Raw genomic sequence first — 26,197 nt, 5'->3', positions numbered from 1 at the left:
TAATTGTGTGAGCTGTGGTTCCAATGACAATCTAATTTTCAAAGTCTATGCAGTGCTATTTTGCTGTCTGCTGCTTCTCTTAGCTTGTAACCTGAGGCTGCCACTGGTCTCAGCTAATGCAATTTGAGGGAGATGAAGGAGCTTCCCCAGGCTGAGTGATCTCACACCTCTAAGGTGCATGGGACAAAGAACATTTCCTAGATTGTGTATTTATCTTGGCATGATGCCGTCTGCCAGTGCTGCCAGCAGAATGGTGTTTCTGGGCTGTGAAGAGTCTTGTGCCCTGTGCGGGAGAAGAGAACCTCAAGGGCCAGGTACGTGTGGTGGGATCCCCCTAGCTAGTGTCCCCTACTATGTGGTGTCTCTGGGAAAGTGAGCTGAGTCTCAGTGCTGGCAGGGAGAAGGGCACTTCCTCTGGCTATTTAAAGTCAGTAAGCCTTTCCAATCTGTCCCTTTGTTGGTTCAGTCAGTTTTGCCTAGTGATGTAGGCAGGACTCCTAATCAGCCAGGGAGAGGAATTGGTCTATCTGTGCCAGCTCAAGGAGCTTGTAGTTGGTGTGCAAGATTGTCCAAGGACTAGAGAGTATGATCAGAGCTCAGGGTGAATCCAGACTTTGAAGGGCCAAAGCAGGTAGGATTTTGCAAGCCTTCCTTAAGAAAAACAGTACAAAATTAGGTATGAAAGTGAGTACTGCTTAAGACTTATAAAAGAAACACACATTTAACAAATCTAAAATTTTTTTAAATTGATAAATACCACAAACACCTCAAATCCAGAAAAATAAAATATTTTTATTAATTAAAAAAATCACAAATCAAATTGCAACTGTTTATGAGACAGCACTATAGAAAATGGTAAAGCAAGCTCAAATGATTGCAATTTGGCTTTGTTGACTGTATTACTTTTCTATTGCTCTGTAATTAATTACCACAAACTTAGCAGCTTAAAACAACATACATTTACTATCTCACAATTTCTGTAAGGAGTCTAGGCACAGTTTAGCTGGGTCCTCTGCTCAGGGTCTCACAAGGTATCAATTAAGATGTTATCTAGGCTGAATTATCATCTGGAGCCTTGAGTGGCTGAATCCGATCCCAAGCTCTTTCAGTTTGTTGACATAACTCACTTCTTTGCTGCTGTGTGACTGAAATGTCTGTTTTATTGCTGGCTGTCAGCTGAAGGCCATCTGCAGTTCCTTGCCACCTGGACCTTTCCCTGGGCTCACAAACAAACTGGCAGCTTGCTTCCTCAAGCCAGCAATAGAGAAAAGTCTCTCTCTATTCAGCTAAGAGTGACATCTTATGACTTTTGTCATATAACTAACCTAATCAAGGAAGAGATATCCCATCTCATTTTCATATTCTATTATTTTAGAAGCAAGTCATAGGCCCTGCCTACATTCAAGCTGTGATAAGTGCTGTCATAAATGGATGTAATTTCAATGTATAAGAAATTATTCAGTAGGAAAAAGCTGTTAAAGGCAGAGATCAAGATGGTGGAATAGAAGGATGTGGAGCTCACTTCCCTTTACTAACACATCATGTTTGTACATGTGGAACAATTCTCACAAAACACCAACTGAAAACTGGCAGAAGACCTCTTATACAATCAAAGCTTCAAGAAAGATCCCCATGTAACTGGGCAAGATGGAAAAAAAAAAAAAGGCATTGGGATGGGACTGGTGCTCCTGGGAGGGAGCTGTGAAAGAGAAAAGTTTCCCTTGCCCTGGGAACCCCCTTTTTTGGCTGGGAGGTTCACTAGGACAGATAGAGAGTTGAAGGGGCATGGTATCTGCCTGCCTAGCAATCAGGGCAGAGAGAGACAGGAGCTGATGGCTTTCATGTCCCTGCCCTTCCCAGCTCGAAATGTGTGCCAGGTGGGGCTGCTAGTATGTGCAGTGCCTAGACACTGAAACTAGGGCTTCAGTGGATGGACCCTGGGAGAGGACTAAGTCTAGCTGCACACAGATAGCCTGAAGGGCCTGGTGTGCAGCTAGACTTAGTCCTCTCCCAGGGTCCATCCACTGAAGCCCTAGTTTCAGTGGATGGATCCTGGGAGAGGACTAAGTCTAGCTGCACACAGATAGCCTGAAGGGCCTGGTGTGTGGTCCGGGCTGCCTAGTGCATGCAGGGTAGGGGGCAGGTATGCCATAGGAGTTCCAATATTAGCATGTGCAGGGCAGGGTGTGGGTATGCCATGGGAGCCTCATTGTCAGCATGCCATGGTGGGGTGTGGCTCCAGAGGCTGCAAGCTTTGTGACTTGAGGGCAGGGGCAGAGTGATTATTAACTCTCCCAGAGCAGGGGTGTGTCCCGGGGGCAGGCCCAGCAGCAGCAGTGTTTGTTAGCCTGCACATCAGGTGGTGGATGGCATCACAGAATCGCATGTCCTTGGAGGACAGCCCCTGGGGAGGAGTATGGAGTGGTTCCTTTCCCAGCAGGAGCATTCCATTTCCACCTATATCACACTGCATCTTGGAGCTGGATCTGGGGTGGATGGGACCTAAGAGATGCCTACCACAGAGGCAGGTCAGGTTCTAGGCAGCAGTACAACCACTTTGATTCCTGCAGCCACAGCATTCCGGCCCCCTGCGCCAGCCTAACACTAGGTCTGGGATGAACACAATGGAGAAAGGGATGTGACCTTGGGCTACTTCTGAGAAAAACCAAGGACACCAGCATAGGTGGCACATAGGTTCACTGTGACCACACAGGCCTCACTTGCTTCAGCACTCACCTCTTTAGGCACAGAGCACACACTAAGGGCAAAAGAGTTTTATTGAACCCAAATCTCAGGGCTTCTACTCCAACAACTGGGGAGCAGACCTGCCCCTGACAGGGTTGTGACAGCCACAGATCAAAGAGGAGGCCCCACCCAACTTCCAGTGCAGGCTCTGGTCACTACAAAACCAAACACACCTCCTATCAAGGAATAATAGCCAGCACACTCTGAGGAAAGTTATGGCAGGCATCCATACCAAAAACAGCCCTGGCACCAAAAATAGCAGACTCACACAGTCTACACAGTGACTCTCCCACATAAAAACAGCCCTTCATGACCACAGTATATAACTGTTTCTCCTAAATACACAGAGACAGAGAAACTTGAGTAAAATGAAAAAGCAGAGGAACTACTCCCAATTAAAAGAACAAGAGAAATCCCCTGAAAGAACAAACAATGAAACAGATCTCTCCAGTCTACTAGACCCCATTCAAAAAGGAGGTAATAAAAATGCTAAAGGGGGCTTCCCTGGTGGCGCAGTGGTTGAGAGTCTGCCTGCCAATGCAGGGGACATGGGTTCGTGCCCTGGTCCAGGAAGATCCCACATGCCACGGAGTGGCTGGGCCCGTGAGCCATGGCCGCTGAGCCTGCGCACCTGGAGCCTGTGCTCCGCAACGGGAGAGGCCACAACAGTGAGAGGCCAGCATACCGCAAAAAAAAAAAAAAAAAAAAAAAAGGTAAAGGAATTAAGAAAGATTATCAATAGAAATGCAGATGACTGTAACAAGGAAGTAGAAACTATAAAGAGGAACCAATCAAAATTAGACAACTCAATTGCCAAAATAAAAACCAAGCTAAAAGCAATGAGCAGCATTCTAAATAATGCAGAAGAACAAATAAGGGATGTGGAAGATAGAATAATGGAAATCATCCAATCAGAACATCAGACAGAAAGTCAAAACATTCTCTGACATAAATGGTAGCAATACTTTCTTAGATCAGTCTCCCAATGCAAAATAAATAAAAGCAAAAATAAACAAATGGGACCTAATCCAACTTAAAATCTTTTGCACTGCAAAGGAAACCATCAACAAAACAAAAAGACAACCTACAGAATGGGAGAAACTATTTGCATATGATGCGACTGACAAGGGGTTAATATCCAAAATATACAGACAGCTCATACAACTCAATAAAACAACAACAAAACACTCAATAAAAAAATAGGCAGAAGACCTAAATTGACATTTCTCCAAAGAAGACATACAGATGGCCAATGGAACAGTACTCAGCCATAAAAAAGAATGAAATATGGCCACTTGCAGCAACATGGATGGACCTGGAAATTTCATACTGAGTGAAGTAAGTCAGACAGAGAGAGACAAATATTTTATGATATCACTTATATGAGAAGTCTAAGGAATAATATAAGGGAATATATTTACAAAACAGAAACAGACTCATGGACCTGGAAAACAAACTTATTTTTACCTAAAAGGAAGGGAAGGTGAGGAGGAATAAATTAGGAGTATGGGATTAACAGACACACAACTCTATATAAAATAGCTAAGCAACAAGGGCTTACTGTGTAACACAGGGAACAATATCCAATACCTTTTTATAACCTATATTGGAAAATAATCTGAAAAAGAATATATATATGTAACTGAATCACTTCGTTGTACATCTGAAACTAACACAACTTTGTAAATCAACTATATTTCATTAAAAAAGCACTTATTCAGTAAAATTATATAATTATCTAAGTTAATGGTAAGATAAGATTAAGTATAAGATAATGAAGAATTACACTGTGGCCCATAAAATGGTTTCAGAGCACTGTAGTCCAGTCCACTGTTGGACTGGATTACTTTCTGGAACCTTGTGTGAGAGCACGGTATTGAGAAGCATCACCCTCAAGTATATGTATGAAAGAGAGAGACACACTACACGTAATGCAAATCAGAATATTCTATTTTGTACAAGGTTCAGTAAAATAAAAAGGAAGACCATGCTAATTCGAAACAGGAGTGAAAATGATATTAAAAATGAAAAAGAGAGAGAAATTGTGAACACATGAGACTTAGAAGTGTAGTGTTAGGGATGCTATGGATGAGCTGCCCTTGTGCATGACCCCCTCCGCTCACTTTATCCATGGACCTATGGACAACACAATTGTCCTGGACACTTTTACGTCCCCTTGAACAAAGGGAAGAGAATTGGAAATCTTGTGAAAGACTGTGGGTATAAAAGTAACACCTCACACCTGTCTACAGTGTCAGTGAACATTAATTAACTAATACTGGAGCCTCAGTTTTCTTATCTATAAAATAATACTCTCTGTAAAACAATATTTTACCTATTAAAGAATACTAAAGTTTCTTCTAGTTATAAATCCTGTGATTGTATAAATGCTCTCAAATTCTCCTTGCTGTACTCTGAAGGAAAGTCATCACATATTTTGAGAGGTAAAAGTTAAACTGAATTATGGATTCTCAACTTAGAACAAGTCTTCAATAAGTCTTCACAAAAACTAAAATTTGGAAAATATTGTTGGAAAACTAATCTGGAGAATGTGTGGCTTATTTACATAAATACACATGTAAATAATTATAGCTGTTATTTGAATTGAGTATCAAAAATCAAAAATACGTTACAAATATACACCAGTATTGTAGGAGAGCATCTATTTCCTCAGTGTGGAAAATGCTAGATTAGATATATCCAATATTTAGAATTAGTAAAACTTTACTTTCTCATTATTTTTCTGAGAAATTTATCTCCCACTTTGAGTACTTACGCATCATCTGAAAGCCATAAAAATGTTTATAGGTGAGAATCAAGGGTGTATTAATAATATAAATAAAATAATAATGGTAAAACATGCTTATTTAATCATAACAAAAATCCTAAAAAGAGGGAATTATTACCTTTACTTATCAAGGCTAACAGAGGCTTCATTGAGGATTTTGTCCAAAATGGACAGAGCCAGGAAATCAAACCCTGGTCATATTTGGATTTCTGAAGCAAAAATGACATCATTTTATATATTTTTTTATATCTGATAATATGACTGAATTTAATTATCTAGCACTTGCTCATAATTCCCTAAGGATAGATGAAATCAAAACGCTATTACAAGAGTGGTTTGGCTAATAATCCTCAAAATACCAACTCCCATGAAACTTTGAGGCATGGATATGAACTTAGCACTATTTCAGTTAAAAAAAAAAAACAACTAGATCAGTTCCAGATGTGGAGGTCTATGACCTGTACAATAAAATAGGACAGTGCCAAAAACTAAGGAGGAAACAAAAATGACAACCATTAGTTAAATGGGCTGCACGGATGTGTTTTTGAAAGCCAGTGACACTGTGGTCTCATGGTGCCAGAAGCCTGGAATACTATCTGCCCGATCATTTGGCAGAATTCCAAGTTTTGTTCCACAATTTGACCAAATGAGAAGCTCTACATTATTTTATATCCTGGGACACTATATAAATTAACAAAGAGTGATAAGTCAATTCTTTCTCTTAAGGAAGTGATTGCTTAAATAACACACATCCATATTTTCAATAATAAAAGAAAATATAATAAAATAATTACTGGTTCAATTTTGTGTTTCTGTTGCTCCCAGTTTTTTACCCTTCAAAACCTATTTCCTTCCCACATTCTTAAAGAGTGTGTCCTAAAAATACCACATATGATAAAACTGGAGAGTCAGTACCTAGATATGATTTTACAACAGAGGGAAGAACAAAGGAATCTGGTAAAAGTTGTCCTGCTTTTTACTTTATGCACAACTTAGAAAAACTTATTTACAAAATACAAGCTCACTTTTGTTTTGATTGGCCTTCCCCTTCTTTAAATTATTTACTATTACTGTACAACTAATACTTATTAAAAATTTGCTATCACATAGCTTAAAATACTTCACAATTATACTTTATCATAAAAATGATTAGACCTCATTAAAAGTAATGGCATACACACACACACAAATCAGAAGCAAGAAGAGATTTGTTTGCTTATTTTTTAGCAGAGCTTTACCTGGAGGTTGGTGACATAAAGAAGAACACCCAAGAAATCCTCCTCCCTTAAATGAGTAGTAATCATATGAATTACCTGTCAGACAATATAAGAATGAGTAACTAGTTGTTTTGAAAAAAATGGCCCAAATGTCCATGGTCCCCACTCCTGCCACATCGCTCTCTCTCTCTCTCTCTCTCTCTCTCTCTCAGAATGCACCTACCATCAGCTCACAGAGGAGGAGAAGACTCAGGCTTGATTTACAGATGGTTCCCCATGATATGCAGGCGCCACTTGGACGTGGACAGCTGCAACACTACAGCCCCTTTCTGGGACAGCCCTGAAGGACAGTGGTCAAGAAAATCCTTCCAGTTAGCAGAGCTTTGGGCAGGACACCTGGTTGTTCACTTTGCTTGCGAGGATAAAAAGCCAGATGCGTGATACTGATTCATGGGCTATGGTCAATGGCTGGATGACCATTTGGCTGGATGGTTAGAGACTTGGAATGAACACGGTTGGAAAATTGGTGACAAGGAAATTTGAGAAAGAGGTATGTGGGTAGACTTCTTTGAATGGACAAAAAAACATGATGTTATTTGTGTCCCATGTGAATGCTCATCAAAGGGTGACCTTAGCAGAGGAGGATTTTAATAATCATGCAACTAGGATGAGACATTCTGCTCTACTAGCCAACTCCTTTCCCAGCCACACATCATTGCCCATTGGATTCATGAAAAAAGTGGCCATGGTGGCAGGGATAGAGGTCAACATGGGCTCAGCAACAAGAACTTCCCCTCCCCAAGGATGACTGGGCTATGGCCATCGCTGAGTGGCCAACTTGCCAGCAGCAGAGACTAACACTGAGTCCCCGGTATAGCATCACTCCATGAGGTGATCAGCCAGCTATCTGGTGGTAGGCTGACTGCATTGGACTCTTACATCATGGAAGGGCAGCGTTTTGTTCTTATTGGAATAGACGCTTACTCTGATATGAATTTGCCTTCCTTGCATGCAAGGCTTCTGCCAAAACTACCATCTGTGGACTTATAGAATGCCTTATTCACCATAACATGATATTTCACACAGCATTGCTTCTGATTGAGGAACACACATTACAGCAAAAGAAGTGTGGCAATGGGCCTATGCTCATGGAACTCACTGGTGTTACCATGCTCCTCACCATCCTGAAGAAGTTGGATTGATATAACGGTGAAAACAGCTTTTTGAAGATTTGGCTACAGCACCAAGTAAGTGGCAATGCCTTGCAAGGCTGGGGCAAGGTTCTCCAGGAGGCTACATATGCTCTGAATCAGCATCCAAAGTACAATGCTGTTTCTTCGATAGCCAGTATTCATGAATCCAGGAATCTAGGGGTGAAAATGGGAGCAGCACCACTATCACCCATTAGCAAAACTTATGTTTCCTGTTCCTGTGACCTTATGCTCTGCTGGCCTAGAAGCCTTAGTACCAGAGTGAGGAATTCTCACACTAGGAGGCAAAACAGTGATTCCTTTACTCTGAAAGTGAAGACTGTCACCCTGGCACTTTGGACTCTTCATGCCTTTGAGTCAACAGGCAAAGAAGGGTGTAACTATACTGGATGAGGTGATTGATCCTGATTACCAAGGGGACATTGGACGGCTAGTCAACAATGGAGGTAAGGAAGAATATTCTGGAATACAGGAGATCCTTTAGGGCATCTCTTGGTATTACTATGCCCTGTGTTAATGTCAATGGAAAACTACAATAACCCAATCCAGACAGGACTACTAATGTCCCATGACATTTAGGAATGAAGGTTTGGGTAATTCCACCAGGTAGAAAACCACAACCAGCTGAAGTGCTGTCTGAAGGTAAAGGTAATAAATAGTGGGAGAAGGCAATTATAAATGCCAGCTATGACCATGTCACCTGTTACAGAATTGAGAATTACAACTGAGTATTCCTTACTCTGTTATATGTTGTATGTAGAGCAAATATCTTTGTTTTCCTCTTCTATTCCCTTATCATGTAACATAAGATATATTGACTTATTATCATGGTATTTACATGTTAATTTTATATCATAGTATTTAAGTTACTGGATATCAGGAGAAGAGTAAACATCACCCAAGGACTTTCTCTTCTAGGGAAGAGGTTAGTGTGTTTTCTTTTTTCTCTTTTTTAAATTAATTAATTAATTAAAATTTGGCTGCATTGGGTCTTCATTGTTGTGTGCGGGCTTTCTCCAGTTGTGGTGAGCGGGGGCTACTCTTTGCTGTGGTGCACAGGCTTCTCACTGCAGTGGCTTCTCCTGTCACAGAGCACGGGCTCTAGAGTGCAGGCTCAGTAGTTGTGGCGCATGGGCTTAGTTGCACCGCGGCATGTGGGATCTTCCCAGACCAGGGCTCAAACCCGTGTCCCCTGCATTGGCTGCGCCACCAGGGAAGTCCCAGTGTGTTTTCAACTGTAGGAAGTATAGCCCTATCATGTCAGGTGGAATTATCAACTTGTTATTATCTGGGTTCAAAGATTAAGTATGGTTTAAGGAGATATGTATGGATGCCAAGTTGACAAGGAGTGGACTTGTGATGGTTAGTTTTCTGTGTCAATTTGACAGGGCCATGGGGTGCCCAAATATAGAATTAGACATTCTGGGTGAGTCTGTGAGGGTGTTTCTGGATGACATTAATATTTGAGTCAGTAGACTGAGCAAATCAGATTGCCCTCCCCAACATGGTTGATTCTCATCTGATCAGCTGGATGCCTGAATAGAGAAAGTGGAGTAAGGGAGAATTTACTCTCACTCTGTCTGAGCTGGGACATCAGTTTTCTCCTGCCTTGGACTTGTACTAGAACTATACCATTAGCTCACCTGTGTCTCCAGCTTCCCAACTGCAGATTGTGGGACTTAGTCTCCAAAACCCGATGAGCCAATTCCATACATACTCTTGGTTCTCTGGAGAACCCTAATACAGACACCTTCTGAGATTTTTCCATCTGCCATGTTGTGTTGTACGTTGCAGTTTCTCCCTTTTATTACTGTGGTACTCCATTGTGTGAATACAATACACTTTATTCTCCTATTGATGGATATTTTGGGATCTTTGAATTTGGTGCTATGAAAATAGCTGCTAGAAACATTATTGTACATGACCTTTGGTAAACATTTGCACTTACTTTTCTTGAGTATATACCTAAAAGTTAAATAGCTGAATAATAAAGTATATGTCTAGCTTTATTAGATACTTCCAAATGGCTTTCCAAAATGGCAAACCAATTTATGAGAGTTCCAGTTGCTCTCTACTCTCACCAACACTTGGTCTTGTTAGTCTTTTTAATTTTAAGCATTCAGGTCAGGCAAACTTCGAAGTGAGAGAAAGTATAGCTTTGATACTACTGCCTGTGTCCAGTCGAGAAGCTTCCCTCTATTTTTCTCATTTTCCTTATCCCTAGGGCCTTTCACTGCCTTTACTCAGCTGCCAAATTTATCCTAGCTTCTACTAAGATGTTAGTTGATAAAAATGAAAAACTAGAAGCCAACAAGCATCATCAACCTAATGATGTGTTTTTAAAATGTAACTATTTGCCCACATTTATATATGAAGTGATTTCATATAAGCTCTTCTGAAGAAAAAGAAAACAAAAACAAAAAACCAGAACATCTGTGGGGTAGTCATTAACGTTATTTACAAACTCTTTTCTTTCCTTCCAGGTATATAAGATTGCATTTTTTTTTTTACTCATTTAAGTTGGTTGTATCTACATGGCTTGCGCTAACCAATGAATTGTGACTTCAGGTGAGGTACTTCACTTCTGGGCAGAAACTTTAAGATCCAGTCTGTGAGTGGCACTGTACACCTCCTCACACCCTGGCAATTATGAAAGACTGAATCAATATGGAGTCCTACCAGCATATGTCCTTGAGAAACTCTGATGAGCAGAGGTGTTGTGATAACTTGCACTGGACATATGGGGTAAGCAAGGAACAAACCTTTTTTCTTATAAGCCACTAAGACTTAGGAGTTGTCACCACAGCATAACCTAGACTACCCTGACTGATAATCTGTCCATATTACTCTCACATGCTCTGATGACTCAATCTGCTGATGTTAACAATCAGCTTCCCCCTTTAGATGGGGTCTCCAGTTTGCAACAATCCCCGGTAATTATTCCTCACTCATTAATGTCATTTACAAGGCCTCTATAAGAATTGTTTGTTTTTAATAGACTACTTTATAGAGCAGCTTTAGGTTCACAGCAATATTAAGCAGAAGGTAGAGATTTACCATTTACCCACTGCTCCCACACATGCATAGCTTTGCCATCATCAACATCCCCTATCAGAGTAGTACATTTGTAAAAACTGATGAACCTACACTGACATATCATCATCATACAAAGTCCATAGTTTACATTAGGGTTCAGTCGTGTTTTACATTCTATGGGTGTGGACAAATTTATGACATGCATTCACCATCATAATGTCATACAGAGTAGTTTCACTGCCCTAAAAATGCTATGCTCTGCCTGTTCATTCCTCCATCCCTTCCAACCCCTGCCTAGCAACCACTGATCTTTTTATTATTTCCATAGTTTTGCCTTTTTTGATATTTGCCAGAATATCACATAGTTGAAATCATATAGTAAGTAGCCTCTCAACACTGACTTCCTTCACTTAGTTATTATGCATCTAAGTTTCCTCCGTGTCTTTTTTTTTTTTTTTCACTGAATGATACTCCATTGTCTGCATGTAATACTTTATTGCAGGTTTTTAGGTGGAGATGTTTTCAGCTTCTTTGGGTAAATACCAAGGAGCAGGTTTGCTGGATCATACAGTAAGAATGTTTAGTTTTGTAATAAACTGCCGAAGTGTTTTTAAAAGTGGCCGCACCACTTTGTATTTCCACTAGCAATTAATGAGAGTTCCTGTCATTCCACATCCTCACCAGCATTTGGTGTTGTCAGTATTCTGGATTTTGACCATTCTAATAGGTATATGGTAGTATCTCACTGCTGTTTTAATTTGCATTTCCCTGATGGCATATGATGTGGAGCACCTTTTCATATGCCATTTTACCATCTGTATATCTTCTTTTGGTGAGGCATCTGTTAAGGTCTTAGGCCCATTTTTTATTTCGGTTGTCTTCTTATTGTTGAGTTTTAAGAGTTCTTTGTATATTTTTTGTAATAGTCCTTTATCAGATATGTCTTCTGCAAATATTTTCTCCCAATCTGTGGCTTGTCTTTCATTCTGTTGACATTCTCTTCCAAAGAGCAGAAGTTTTTAAATTTAATGAAGTCCAGCCTATCAATTATTTCACTCATGGATCATGCTTTTGGTGTTATATCTAAAAATTCATTGCCAAATCCATGGACACCTAGATTTTCTCCTCTGTTATCTTCTAGGAGTTTTATAGTTTTGCACTTTACATTTAGGTCTGTGGTCCATTTTGAGTTAATTTTTGTGAAGGGTTTAAGGTCTGTGTCTAGATTCATTTTTTTGCATGTGGATGTCTAGCTGTTCTGGCACTATTTGTTGAAAAGACTATCTTCACTTCATTGTCAAAGATCAGTTGACCATATTCATGTGGGTCTATTCCTGGGCTCTCTATTCTGTTCTACTGATCTATTTGTCTGTTCTTTCGTCCGTGCCACACTTTCTTGATTACTATAACTTTACAGTAGGTCTTGAAGTCTGGTAGTGTCAGTCCTCCAACTTTGTTCTTCTTTTTGCAAAATTATGTTGGCTATTTTGTGTCTTTTGCCTCTCCATATAAACTTTAGAAACAGTTTGCCTATATCCACAAAAGAACTGCTGGATTTTGATTGGGACCACATTGATTTTATAGACAAGTTGGGAAGAACTAACATCTTGACAACATTGAGTCTTTCTATCCAAGAACTTGAAATATCTCTTCATTTATTTAGTTCTTTGATTTCTTTTATTAGAGTTCTGTAGTTTTCCTCATATAGGTCTTGGACACATTTTGGTAGATTTATACCTAAGTATTTCATTTTTGGGGGGTACTAATGTAAATGGTAATGTGTTTCAAATTTCAAATTCCATGTGTTCATTGGTGGTGTATGGGAACGTGATTGACTTTTGCCTATTAACCTTGTATCCTGCAACCTTGCTATATAATCCCTTATTAGTTCCAGGAGTTTTTGTTGTTGATTCTTTCAGATTTTCTACATAGGTGATCTTATTTTTCCTGTCTTATTGCATTTGCTAGGACTTCCAACACAATGCTGAAAATGAGTGGTGAGAGGGGACATCTTGCCTTGTTCCTGACTCCACAGGAATTTTAGTTTAGGTGTGACAATGTGTTCTTTACTAGGGGTAATTACATTTTACTGGAAACACAGAAGACTGAACATCCTACTTGATTCAGATAAATAAATTTTAAATAGTCAAATCTCTTCAAAAATGTTTCTTAAGCCAGTTAAAAAGATAATAATTTTACATATTTTATTAAGTTGTGATCACAGTGCATAGGAGGTTTCCTTACATTTTGGGAAAATGGTGAAAGACTTAGTTCATTTAAGAATCAAGAAAAAGGGAGAGAAATGGAGGACTGGGAACTACCAGTATGAAGGATATTACTTCCTACCTACAGTTAAGTATAACAACATACCACCTTATAGGAAGCTATTTGCAAATAACCTAGTCTGCTTATACTCGGACAAGAATATGCCCTAGGAAAACAATTTCAAAAAAATCAATTAGGTTATTCTATTTTAAATAATTGCTCAGTTAAATTCATCAATTCTTGGACAATTTTTATAGTTTGACTCATGATTTACATACTTAGAAAACATGTTTGTTAAGAGATGTATCTTTTAGTATTATGTTTAGTTGCAAGTAACAGAGACCCAGAACAAGATACAAGTTACATGAAAGTCTGCCATTGGGCAGTCCAGGAATCATATAATATCTTTACGTTAGCTCTATTAGCCCTAAGGAGTTCTTAGGAACCCAGGCTTTTCCTACCCTGTGGCTCAACTATTCATGGTTTTCATTCCCCAAATCAGCTGGTGTCCCAGAAAAGATACTCCCTGAAATGAGGAAAGGTGTTCCCTGGAATCAGGAAAGACTCAAAGAGAGGCAAATGGTGTGTGCCAATTATCTTTTAAAACAGTTGCTACAATTCACATCTAGTAGGCCCAAATTTTGCTAAGTCATCACACCTAGCTGCATAGTAGGATGGGAAATTTTCTCTTTATTCCAAGTTTTCATGTGAAATCAATGAAATCACAGGTTATGATATTATGAAAGAAGAGAAAAGACTTAAGGGACAAGCTCACCTCTACCACAATTAGTCTCCACTCCTGAAATTTCCATGTAGAGGCAGTGACTCTAGAGAACACACCTGACCTTTTCTGTCACCTCATTTGCTTGCCTCAGGGAATAGGGATGAGTTATTGGTCTGGTGAGATTGAAAGAAGCTGGGTAGGAGTAGTTCAGCCCTGTTTATCTTTGACTCTCTTTGGAGAGGCAGCCTGTCTGCAGGGAGAATACATTCCTAGCTCCTCCATGGAGTAAAGTTTATAGTGGCAGGCCTCCATAAGAAGGGACTGTGGATTTTTGGCTCTGCCTGAGACAAGAAGAGTAAATCTCAATCTGCATCCTTCTACAAGTCTATTGTAGTAAGTCCCCTACATACGAACGAGTTCCATTCCAAGAGCACATTCATAAGTCCAATTTGTTCATAAGTCCAACGAAGTTAGCCTAGGTACCCAACTAACACAGTCGGCTATATAGTACTGTACTGTAGTAGGTTTATAATACTTTTCACACAAGTACTACATAAAAAACAAACAAACAAAGAAAATAAAGAAAACCTTTTTAATCTTACAATACAGTGCCTTGAAAAGTACAGTAGTACAGTGTAACAGCTGGCATACAGGGGTTGGCATCGAGTGAACAGGCAAGAAGAGTTACTGACTCGAGGAGGGAGAGGAGGTGGGAGATGGTAGAGCTGAAGGATTGTCAGTGATAGGAGATGGAGGGCAAGCTGCAATTTCACTCATGCCTGACATTGATGGCACAGGTTATGGCTCCTTGCTGGAACCAGATGCACGTTCACATCTTTGAAAGTTTGCAACTTGAAGGTTCATATGTAGGGGACTTACTATGTTCCCAAAGAACATAACCATGCCCTCTCAACAGCTTTGTCAGGATAAAGATAACATGTTTCTCACTCCTATGTCTCTCAATTGATTTTATTCACTGACAAAGAACAGTGATAGTATAAAGTGACCTCTCGAAATGCAAAAAATATGAACATGTTCTCTCTTAGAACATTAAAAAGCTATCAGCGAAGAAAACAGCACAATCTCTCCCTGATATCCATGTCCAGACAGGTGCTATAGCCATATCTCAAATTAGTGGCATGGATTACATGTAGACAGAAACATACAAAGACATACAGAACAGAGAGAAATATACAAACATAAAAAAATAAAGAAAAAATGGAAATGTTACAGTTGATGTAAAAATAAACTCAAGGAAACAGTGTAGCAGTCCCCAGATCATAGCTGACTATGAATCTGCTAGACCCCTGAATAAAATATTCCCACATCCCCAGTTAAGTCTTTTGTCAGGCCAGCAGGAAGGCTAGGTCACATCTTGGCAGAGTTGTACCTGATTGCCCATTAAATAGATACATTTCCCTTCTTCTAATCAAGGTAATAGTTTGATTCTGTCTGTGCTCATCTTATATTGTGCCACCAATAATTAAACTACCTCAATACAAGTGAATCTGTCAAATGCTAAATATCCTTTTACAAAAAAATCTAAAAGTAGCTATATTAATAAAAGAAATTAAACTCAGATGTGAATGGTAGGCATGACAATAAAGATACAAGTGTATCAATGTTTGAAATAAAATAAATCTCTATGTCACCCATGACATAGACATTTTTAAAGTTTTTTTTTTTGTAACAGTAATTTGCTTCTTCCTTCATAGTTAGAGGATTGCTGTGAGGTCAGTCTGGATTATGGAAATGGCTCTATTTGTATGTGCTTAAAAATAATTTAGAATTAATTTAGAATGATTATTAATTAAAATGTCATTGTTATGAAAGTACCTTGAAATGATTTAAATCAAATTTTTGGTATGGTTCCAAAAATACTGGACAAAAAGGGGGAGTGCGTAGTCATAGTTCTGGTTCTATTACTAATTTCCAGTGTAACTTTGGATACACAAACTAGAGCTTTTCAGCTTTCTATTTGTACATTAGAATGTAGATAGTCCTTAATGTTCCTTCTAACTTTAAAATTCTTTGCTTCTATTCATTAAAATGTTCTAATTAGTACTGGCATAATTTTGGCTAAGAAAATGAGTATATTTTAGTAAAGAAAGCTATGAGCTAGTGCTGCCCCCTTTTGTAGGCTTGTTTCATTCAGTTTTATAGTGGAGAAGGCGGAAAAGGCTTCCAGCAGCAATAATTTTTTACAAAACTAGACAAATATTTTTTCATTTTAATTATTTTCTCTGGCATCCCTCATCTGCCTAAACTTGCATAAGCAAGAGTTTCTAAAATTGTTTATTTTCTCAATCTGTTTTGCTTATTTTTAACAAAAAAAGAGTAAATAATGTTCAGTGATTGTTAGTGTAGACAACTGAGCAAACATGCTCCTGAAATTTTCAGGAAAAACGTGGTTTCAGCAATTTTTCCAAAATAAATTCTTCTGTGTCCTGGATCATAAAAGAGTTGCTACCATATATATATTTTTAACATTTTTATTGGAGTATAATTGCTTTACAATGGTGTGTTAGTTTCTGCTGTATAACAAAGTGAATCAGCTATACATATACATACATCCCCGTATCTCCTCCCTTGGGCGTCTCCCTCCCACCTTCCCTATCCAAACCCTCTAGGTGGACACAAAGCACCGAGCTGATCTCCCTTTGTTATGCAGCTGCTACCCACTAGCTATCTAGTTTATATTTGGTAGTGTATATATGTCCATGCCACTCTCTTACTTCGTCCCAGCTTACCCTTCCCCCTCCCCATATCCTCAACTCCATTCTCTATGTCTGCGTCTTTACTCCTGTCCTGCCCCTAGTTTCTTCAGAACCTTTTTTTTGTTTTAGATTCCATATATATGTGTTAGCATATGGTATTTGTTTTTCTCTTTCAGACTTTCTTCACTCTGTATGACAGTCTCTAGGTCCATCCACTTCACTACAAATAACTCAATTTCACTTCTCTTTATGGCTGACTAATATTCCATTGAATATATGTACCCCATCTTCTTTATCCATTCATCTGTCGATGGACACTTAGGTTGTTTCCATGTCCTGGCTATTATAAATAGAGCTGCAACAAACATTTTGGTACATGACTCTTTTTGAATTATGGTTTTCTCAGGGTATATGTCCAGTAGTGAGATTGCTGGGTCGTATGGTAGTTCTATTTTTAGTTTTCTGAGGAACCTCCATACTGTTCTCCATAGTGGCTGCATCAATTTACATTCCCACCAACAGCACAAGAGGGATCCCTTTACTCCACACCCTCTCCAGCATTTATTCTTTGTAGATTTTTTGATGCTGGCCATTCTGCCTGGTGTGAGGTGATACCTCATTGCAGTTTTGATTTCCATTTCTCTAATGATTAGTGATGTTGAGCATCTTTTCATGTGTTTGTTGACAATCTGTATATCGTCTTGGAGAAATGTCTATTTAGGTCTTTTGCCCACTTTTGGATTGGGTTGTTTGTTTTTTTGATATTGAGCTGCTTGAGCTGCCTGTATATTTTGGAGATTAGTCCCTTGTCAGTTGCTTCATTTGCAAATATTTACTCCCATTCTGAGGGTTGTCTTTTCGTCTTGTTTATGGTTTCCTTTGCTGTGCAAAAATTTTAACTTTCATTAGGTCCCATTTATTTTTGTTTTTATTTCCATTTCTCTAGGAGGTGGGTCAAAAAGGATCTTGCTGTGATTTTCATCATGGAGTGTTCTGCCTGTTTTCCTCTGAGAGTTTTATAGTGTCTGCCCTTACATTTAGGTCTTTAATCCATTTTGAGTTTCTTTTTGTGTACGGTGTTAGGGAGTGTTCTAATTTCATTGTTTTACATGTAGCTGTCCAGTTTTCCCAGCGCCACATATTGAAGAGGCTGTCTTTTCTCCATTGTATATTCTTGCCTCCTTTATCAAAGATAAGGTGACCATATGTGCATGGTTTTATCTCTGGGCTTTCTATCCTGTTCCACTGATCTATATTGCTGTTTTTGGGCCAGTACCATACTGTCTTGATTACTGTAGCTTCGTAGTATAGACTGAAGTCAGGGAGCCTGACTCCTCCAGGTCTGTTTTTCTTTCTCAAGATTGCTTTGGCTATTCTGGGTCTTCTGTGTTTCCATACAAATTGTGAAATTTTTTGTTCTAGTTTTGTGAAAAATGCCATTGGTAGTTTGATAGGGATTGCATTGAATCTGTAGATTGCCTTGGGTAGTCATTTTCACAATGTTGATTCTTCCAATCCAAGAACATGGTATATCTCTCCATCTGTTTGTACCATCTTTAATTTCTTTCATCAGTGTCTTACAGTTTTCTGCATACAGGTCTCTTGTCTCCTTAGGTAGGTTTATTCCTCAGTATTTAATTCTTTTTGTTGCAGTGGTAAATGGGAGTGTTTCCTTAATTTCTCTTTCAGATTTTTCACCATTAGTGTACAGGAATGCAAGAGACTTCTGTGCATTAATTTTGTATCCTGCTACTTTACCAAATTCATTGATTAGCTCTAGTAGTTTTCTGGTAGCATCTTTAGGATTCTCTATGTATAGTATCATGTAATCTGCAAACAGTGACAGCTTTACTTCTTTTCAGATTTTGATTCCTTTTATTTCTTTTCCTTCTCTGACTGCTATGGCTAAAACTTCCAAAACTATGCTGAGTAATAGTGTTGAGAATGGGCAACCTTGTGTTGTTCCTGATCTTAGTGGAAATGGTTTCAGTTTTTCACAATTGAGAATGATGTTGGATGTGGGTTTGTCATATATAGCCTTTATTATGTTGAGGTAAGTTGCCTCTATGTCTACTTTCTGCAGGGTTTTTATTATAAATGGGTGTTGAATTTTGTCAAAAGCTTTCTCTGCATCTATTGAGATGATCATATGGTTTTTCTCCTTCAATTTCTTAATATGGTTTATCACATTGATTGATTTTGTGCATATTGAAGAATCCTTGCATTCCTGGGATAAACCCCACTTGATCATGGTGTATGATCCTTCTAATGTTCTGTTGAATTCTGCTTACTAGTATTTTGTTGAGGATTTTTGTATCTATGTTTATCAGTGACATTGGCCTGTAGTTTTCTTTTCTTGTGGCATCTTTGTCTGGTTTTGGTATCAGGGTGATGGTTGCCTCATAGAATGAGTTTGGGAGTGTTCCTCCTTCTGCTATATTTTGGAAGAGTCTGAGAAGGATAGGTGTTAACTCTTCTCTACATGTTTGACAGAATTCACCGGTGAAGCCATCTGGTCCTGGGCTTTTGTTTGTTGGAAGATTTTTAATCACAGTTTCAATTTCAGTGCTTGTGACTGGTCTGTTCATATTTTCTATTTCTTCCTGGTTCAGTCTCAGATGACTCTGATTCTCTAAGATTTGTCCATTTCTTCCAGGTTGTCCATTTTATTGGCATATAGTGGCTTGTGGTAATCTCTCACGATCCTTTGTATTTCTGCAGTGTCAGTTGTTATTTCTTTTTCATTTCTAGTTCTATTGATTTGAGTCTTCTCCCTTTTTTCCTTGATGAGTCTGGCTAATGGTTTATCAATTTTGTTTATCTTCTCAAAGAACCATCTTTTAGTTTTACTGATTTTGCTATTGTTTGCTTCGTTTCTTTTTCATTTATTTCTGATCTGATCTTTATGATTTCTTTCCTTCAGCTAACTTTGGGGTTCTTTTGTTCTTCTTTCTCTAATTGCTTTAGGTGTGAGATTAGGTTGTTTATTTGAGATGTTTCCTGTTTCTTGAGGTGGATTGTATTGTTATAAACTTTGCTCTTAGAACTGCTTTTGTTGCTTTCCATAGGTTTTGCATTGTCATGTTTTCATTGTCATTTGTTTCTAGGTATTTTTTGATTTTCTCTTTGATTTCTGCAGTGGTCTCTTGGTTATTTAGTAGTGTATTGTTTAGCCTCTATGTGTTTGTATTTTTTACATATTTTTTCCTGTAATTAATATCTAGTCTCATAGCCTTGTGATTGGAGAAGACACTTGATACAATTTCAATTTTCTTAAATTTACCAAGGCTTGATTTGTGACCCAGGATATGATCTATCCTGGAGAATGTTCCATGAGCACTTGAGAAGAAAGTGTAATCTGCTGTTTTTGGATGGAATGTCCTATAAATATCAAATAAATCCATCTTGTTTAATGTATTATTTAAAGCTTGTGTTTCCTTATTTATTTTCATTTTGGATGATCTGTCCATTGGTGAAACTGGGGTGTTATCGTCCCCTAGTATGATTATGTTACTGTCGATTTCCCCTTTTATGGCTGTTAACATTTGCCTTATGTATTGAGGTGCTCCTCTGTTGGGTGCATAAATATTTACAATTGTTATGTCTTCTTCTTGGATTGATCCCTTGATCATTATATACTGTCCTTCTTTGTCTCTTCTAATATTCTTTATTTTAAAGTCTATTTTGTCTGATATGAGAATTGCTACTCCACTTTCTTTTGATTTCCATTTGCATGGAATATCTTTTTCCATCCCCTCACTTTCAGTCTGTATGTGGCCCTAAGTCTGAAGTGGGTCTCTTGTAGACAGCATATATATGGGTCTTGTTTTTGTATCCATTCAGCCAGTCTATGTCTTTTGGTTGAGGCATTTAATCCATTTACATTTAAGGTAGTTATCAATAGGTATGTTCCTATTACCATTTTCTTAAATGTTTTGGGTTTGTTATTGTAAGTCTTTTCCTTCTACTGTGTTTCCTGCCTAGAGAAGTTCCTTTAGCATTTGTCGTTAAGCTGGTTTGGTGGTGCTGAATTCTCTTAGCTTTTGGTTGTCTGTAAAGGTTTTAATTTCTCCATCGAATCTGACTGCGATCCTTACTGGGCAGAGTAATATTGGTTGTAGATTCTTCCCTTTCATCACTTTAAATATGTCCTGCCAGTCCCTTCTGGCTTGCAGAGTTTCTGCTGAAAGACCAACTCTTAACCTTATGGGGATTCCCTTGTATGTTAATTGTTGCTTTTCTGTTGCTGCTTTTAATATTTTTTCTTTGAATTTAATTTTTAATAGTTTGATTAATATGTGTCCTGGCATGTTTCTCCTCAGATTTATCCTGCATGGGACTCTGCGCTTCCTGGACTTGATTGACTATTTCCTTACCCATATTAGGGAAGTTTTCAACTATCATCTCTTCTAATATTTTCTCAGTCCCTTTTTTTTTATCTTCTTCTTCTGGGACCCCTATAATTCAGATGTTGGTGCATTTAATGTTGTCCCAGAGGTCTCTGAGATTGTCTTCAATTCTTTTCATTCTTTATTTTTTTATTCTGCTCTGTGGCAGTTATTTCCCCTATTTATCTTCCAGATCACTTATCGTTCTTCTGCCTCAGTAATTCTGCTATTGATTCCTTGTAAAGAATTTAAAATTTCATTTATTGTGTTGTTCATCATTGTTTGTTTGCTCTTTAGTTCTTCTAGTCCTTGTTAAATGTTTCTCGTATTTTCTCCATTCTATTTCTAGGATTTTGGATCATCTTTAGTATCATTACTCTGAAATCTTTTTCAGGTCAACTGCCTATTTCCTCTTCTTTTGTTTGGTCTGGTGGGTTTTTACCTTGCTCTTCCATCTGCTGTGTATTTCTGCGTCTTCTCAGTTTGCTTAACTTACTGTGTTTGGGGTCTCCTGTTCGCACGCTGCAGATTTGTAGTTCCTGTTGTTTTTGATGTCTGCTCCCAGTGGGTAGGGTTGGTCCAGTGGGTTGTGTAGGCTTCCTGGTGGAGGGGACTGGTGCCTTTGTTCTGGTGGATGAGGCTAGATCTTGTCTTTCTGGTGGGTAGGACCGTGTCCAGTTGTGTGTTTTGGGGTGTCTGTGAACTTATTATTAATTTAGGCAGCCTCTCTGCTAATGGTTCAGTTTGTGTTCCTGCCTTGCTAGTTGTTTGGAATAGGGTGTCCAGCATTGTAGCTTGCTGGTCATTGAGTGGAGATGGGTCTTAGCGTTGAGATGGAGATCTCTGGGAGAGCTCTCGCCAAATGATATTATGTGGGGCCAGGAGGTCTCTGGTGGACCAATGTCCTGAGCTCGGCTCTCCCACCTCATAGTCTCAGGCCTGACACCTGTCCTGATCACCAAGACCCTGTCAGCTACATGGCTCAGAAGAAAAGGGAGAAAAAGAAGGAAAGAAAGAAAAAATAAATAAATAAAATAAAATAAATTTACTAAAATTGAAAAATTATTAAAAATTAAAAAGTAATTTAAAAAAAAAGAAGAGAGCAACCAAACCAAAAAACAAATCCACCAATGATAACAAGTGGTAAAAACTATACTAAAAGAAAAAAGGAAAAAAAACAAAAAACAACCGGACAGTCAGAACCCTAGGACAAATGGCAAAAGGAAAGCTTTTGGGAAGTCGGAGGTCTTCTGCCAGAGTTCAGTAGGTGTTCTGTAGGAGTTGTTCCACCTGTAGATGTATTTCTGATGTATTTGTGGGGAGGAAGGTGATCTCCATGTCTTACTCCTCTGCCATCTTGAAGGCACCCCCCAGTTGCTACCATATATGGTAGCATGAATAATGTTTTATCTAAAAAACAGTAGTAGAAACAAACCTTTTCAGATGATTTGAAATTCCATATGGCAGAAACATCATATTTGTCATCTCAAACAGAAAACAAAGGAGTATCTTTTTTAGTCATTGCCAAGAATTAATAATTCACAAGAAGAAAATTATTTTAATTGTTATGTTGAACATTCTTCCTATGTTTTTGGCACTAAAATCTGTGTCCCCTTTTCACAACTGTCACTTCCATTTCTGGCAATGTGCAAAGTAGATACTGTGAAAATCTAAATGTGCTGACTAAAGTACAGATGACCCCTGAACAATGCAGGCAGCGGGAGCACTGATCCTCTGTGCAGTCAAAAATCCACATATAACTTTACAGTTCTGCATCCGTGCATTCAACCAAGTGTGGATCATGTAGTACTATACCACATATTTATTGAAAAAATTTGCATACAAGTGGACCTGCAGTTCAAACCCTTGTTTTTCAAGGGACAGCTCTATAATTAAAACCTATTTCCATGCAAAGCCAAACACCTAGTAAAGTTAGAGAAATCTGTGCAGCAAAAAGTAAGGAAAAATCTGAAAATTCGAGTGTTACAAAGACATTTTCTTTGGCTCCTAAGAGTTGCCAATCTTCTTTAGCAAGGTGATTTGATTTCATCAATTGTGGCAAGGCAGTGGGCCTGAGCAATAAATGTATTGTAACAGAGATGCCTCAACAAAGTGGGAACACTCAAAGGGACACAACCCGGTATAAAGGATAGACTAGAAAAAATTTACCCACTGGCAAATGAGGATTAATAAAAAGCTTGACTGCACTGGCCTGTGCCAGAGGTAGGGAAAAAACTGTCCACTGAGAATTCATAATCAAGATTTGCACTTGTTGTTTAGGGGGTTCATATTTAAAACACATACAGAACTTGGGAAGCACCAAACTGACAGAATAACATAAAAAGTGGTCTTCAATTGGCTGCACCACTGGGACACCAGCAGAAGGAAAAGCAAACTGCTCATAGAGAGTGTAACCTCAGACAAGACCTCCTTGGAGACTCACGGGCTTCTAGAGGCAACAGGCCATCATTTTACTCTATTTCTCTTCCTGTGTTAACACAGAAAGAAACCAAATATCACACAGAGATGAAAGAGGCACATGGCACAGTGGTTTAGGGTGTAGCCTCTGGAGCCACCTTCGATAGTGGCTTTCGGACATTTAGCTAACTGGATGACTTTGAACAAGATACCTAACCTCAGTTTTCTCATCTTTAAAATGAGAATTATTATAGTACTTTATCTAACATACAAGAATTAAATGAATTACTATATGGAAAGTAGTTAGAACCAGAACCATGCCTAGAACATAGCAAGCACTAAAAAGGGCTAGCTCCTCTTATCATCATTAGCATCACTGTTGTTATAGGTAATCGGTTACATTATCCCACCTATTTCATCATTAGGATTTTTTTCTTCCATATTTACCCAGATGCATATCCATCTGGCCTGCAATTAAATTTTAAGGTAAACCTAACAACTATATATAGAAAAATTATTTGATTTCACATGACTGGTCTTTGTTGAGAAGCAGCAGAACTAAGAACCACAGGAAAATTTAATGGGCAACTATTAAGCTATCTAATTATATAATGCATTTAGAACTTACTATTTATTTTTTTAAAGCTACACTTATATATAGGTTTCCAGCATAAATCATTTGCCTTATAATGTGTTATGTTAGGGCACACATTTTGGTTCTGTAGAATCCAGAAAATGTTACATGGATAGACGCTCTAAGATACACACAAGGCTGAGTAAACTGAATACAGCTTTAACCTCAAGAGTGGATGAGCCACAGTCATCCCAGCACCTCCCCCTGCTCTGCCACACACACCAGTGACAATGACCACCAGCCTATTGGGGGACTGGGCAAACAGGGTTAGGACAGCAGGCTGCCTCACCAAGTTTCTGTTGGAACTTTGAGACTCATGAGCTCAACAGCTCTTGTATCAGCTAAATTCTACCTGTTCTGCATCCCCTCTTCCAGGACCTTTCATGTTTTTCCCTTTCTTTCCAACTCCCTTCCTTACAATTACATCTGAGGGAAGAGATTCCTCAGCACGCCATCTGCCTACTATGAACTCCTAATGAAATTTCAGCTTTGTCTCTAAAAAGTAAGATTAACTGATACCTGTCTCATGATGTAGTTTTGAGAATCATATGACACACATGTATAAACTGATTATTTTATATCAATAACTCTTGGTGAGCTTCATACTTTAATTATATATTCTTGCTTTACACTTGCTGAAGGATAGAGTACTATTCTGTTCATCTTTGAATCTCCTTAAATACCTAGCAATGTCTTACAAACAATAGGACTTTTATTCATTCTGTCATTCATTTATTCAACATTAATTGAGCATTTCAGATGTACTAGACATGCCCTTGGCTTTAGGTTAATAAATAACTAAAATTTACTGACTGACCTTTTCAATTGAATCTTGTCACAAGTCATGTACCTAGTGAGTGGCGGAGTCAGGAGATATCCTAGTTGTCACATTTATTCCCTTCCCAGCACCCTGTACTACTTCTCATCAGAAAGGATAACATTTTCAAGATAACTCAAAAGTGACAGACTTACCATGAGGAAGCAAGCTCCAGAAAAGATGGCTTTCATCATCACATCCAGGTCTAATGGGAAGTGAACTTCAAAGTGGTCAGCATTGCTCATTGCAGATAACAAACCATTCCACTTCTGAGTAATACTGCCCACGTTGGATACACCATTGAGTGATTTGACCTAGAAAGACAAGAATGAGACTCTGTGATGATTGAAAAGTGTTAAAATACATGTTTTAATCTTCTAATTAGAAGCAGTTTATATTGAGATAGCATAAAAACAGTGCCTGAAAAGGATATAGAAGTTATGTAATTTCAAATGAAGAAAGGGTTAAGAGTTAGGAAAGGTTAGGTACTATGCAACTAGTTAAGAGCTAAGCTGGACTACATCTTAAAATTATCAGGCCAATGCTCTTTCTTCATCCGTAAATGAAGCATTAGGGGGAACTTGTGTCAAGAGGTATGATGTGAACTAATTCCTAAATTCTTTTCAACATAGCAAAGGATTAGGACTGGGGATTGGGAGGAAAACTCCTCCAGTTCAGGAAGCCACATGAAAAAGCAAGGAGGTATGTATGGTGCTGTGCACTTCACACAATCCATATAATCACATAAGCTTCTGTAGGCTAAATTCACTGTCTTCTTTAAGGTATCCTAGGACACCAAAAAGACTCTGCTTCTAAAAGGGGGACCCTGGCACTTGCTATAGGGTAGATGTGCTAATGTCACTTGGTCATGGGAATAATACACTCTTTTCTCCCCACACTTCAGTTTATCCACATTTTCTTTTTGCTACAATGGCCTTTTTATCACATAAACAATGCCTGATGATACGGTGAAATAAAATGGGAACTCGAAAAGTTTACTAGATGTACATGATGAACTTAGCTGGATTGTAAGGCATTCAGAAAGGAATCTTTAAAAAAATCCAGGAAATATTTCTATGAATTTCTTTTGTCAAATTTGTTAGACAATAAGGAATTATTTGTAGTCACTGAAATAAAGGCAATGTTGGTTTTTTTTACTGAAAAAATGCTATAATATGACCTATTATGAGTTTTACCTGTACTAAAAAAAATAGATTAGGTCAGGCTATTTCTCTCA

The 26,197-nt window shown here is 38.5% G+C and overlaps 1 pseudogene; it reads left to right on the top strand.

The window, feature by feature from the left end:
* The first annotated feature begins 223 nt into the window (after positions 1–223).
* Positions 224–8,780, top strand: LOC149749420 (uncharacterized; annotated as a pseudogene).
* The last annotated feature ends 17,417 nt before the right edge of the window (positions 8,781–26,197 follow it).

Source organism: Delphinapterus leucas, chromosome 4 (assembly GCF_059928025.1).
Source record: "Delphinapterus leucas isolate spDelLeu-1000000601 "Yukka" chromosome 4, BTC_Dleu_Yukka2, whole genome shotgun sequence".
Taxonomy (NCBI): domain Eukaryota; kingdom Metazoa; phylum Chordata; class Mammalia; order Artiodactyla; family Monodontidae; genus Delphinapterus; species Delphinapterus leucas.
Note: the sequence above shows the minus strand (reverse complement) of the source record. Positions and strands in the feature narration are given on the sequence as shown.